The sequence below is a fragment of the Lactuca sativa genome, chromosome 2 (assembly GCF_002870075.4).
Source record: "Lactuca sativa cultivar Salinas chromosome 2, Lsat_Salinas_v11, whole genome shotgun sequence".
NCBI classification, from domain to species: domain Eukaryota; kingdom Viridiplantae; phylum Streptophyta; class Magnoliopsida; order Asterales; family Asteraceae; genus Lactuca; species Lactuca sativa.
The window spans coordinates 30,559,721-30,561,117 of NC_056624.2; the positions used below are offsets into that span (position 1 = coordinate 30,559,721).

At 43.2% G+C, this 1,397-nt stretch overlaps 1 non-coding gene across 1 annotated transcript; it reads left to right on the plus strand.

Annotated features, from left to right (window-relative positions):
• Positions 1–605: 605 nt before the first annotated feature.
• LOC111917370 (small nucleolar RNA R71) lies at positions 606–710 on the plus strand. The gene has a single exon (XR_002858869.1). It is a non-coding gene; the product is annotated as a small nucleolar RNA R71 (small nucleolar RNA).
• The last annotated feature ends 687 nt before the right edge of the window (positions 711–1,397 follow it).

Consider the following 1,397-nt stretch of genomic DNA (forward strand, 5'->3'; position numbering starts at 1 on the left):
TGGTTCTTGTTTCTTGAATTGCAACATCATGATCACTATGTCTCTTTTCTGAAGCAACTACAAATTTGGTAAGCATCTCTTCCAAACTTGGTTTTCTTTCTTGTGCAGGCTCCTCCTTTTGGTAAAAACCTCTTCCTTTCTGCTTGTACTTTTCCTCCTTAGCCTTCTTGTACTCATCATAAGGGACCCACTATTTCTTTGGTTTTCGCCAATCTTCATCATATTGGTCCCCACTTGAGTAACATACTTGCACCTTCTTGTTGCCATTTTCATCCAAGTCACAGTCTCTAGTAAGATGAGGCCCATTGCAGTTTTCACAACCCACCCGTATAGCATGTATCGTTTGGTCCATTTTGTCTATCCTCCTATCCATGTTTTTCAACGTAGCCATCACTGCTGATAAGTCTTCTGAAGCTGCATAGGCGGACCCCCTTGTCACATCATTTCTTGGATTATGATATTCTCTAGAATGCTTAGAGAATTCTTCAATTAGTTGCTTTTTCACTGGAGGTGCCTTCTTCGTAAGTGGACCTTGCGAGTCAAGTAATTGCCTTGTTGTAACATTTACTCCATCATAAAAGATGGAGACTTCTTGCTAACTATTGAGGTCGTGATGTGGGCAATTCCTTAGCAAGCTCTTGTACCTCTCCCAAGCTTCATAATGACTCTACAGCTTGTTTTTCAAAGTTGGCTATGACTTTTTTGAGCTTAGATATCTTGGATGGTGGGCAGAATTGATCAATGAACTCTTCTTTCAGCTGAGCCCATGTAGTGATGGTTCCGGGGGGTATTGACTTGAGCCAATCCTTTGCAGCACCCTTCAAAGTAACCGAAAGCATGCGAAGTAGCTGAGTTTCCCGAGGCACGTTGGGAACATTGAAATAATCAACTACATCATTAACTTCATCCAAGTGCTTGTAGGCGTCTTCGTGATCTTTGCAAGTGAAAGGGATCTCTTTAAGTAAAGCTAGGATATGACCCTTAAGCTCAAAAGTAGCAGTTGCGGGAATTGCGGGCTGCACAAGTCCCGGACTAGTGTCATCGCGCATCCTCTTCTTCCATTCCCCCATGGGTACTTCATCGATATTAGCCATAGTGATAGCTAAATCGTCCTCAAAATCGGATTCGTGCTCGTATGTAGGTTCTTCTTCTTCCTCGGTCTCATACTCGGTGTCTTCTTTAATCGGGTCTTCGATTGTTAAAGAGGCGTTGGACGCTCCTGATTTGCTGCTCTTCTTCTTGCTGAAAACGGACTTGAGGTTCTTTAGTGGCGAATTCTTTGAAGAAACGGATTCTCTAACGGCTTTTCCTTTGTTCCTCCTTAGTGCAGATTCCGGGTCTTCGAGAGGAGGAACCACAGGTGTATCAGATCCTCGGGTAATGAAACAACTGCAAAT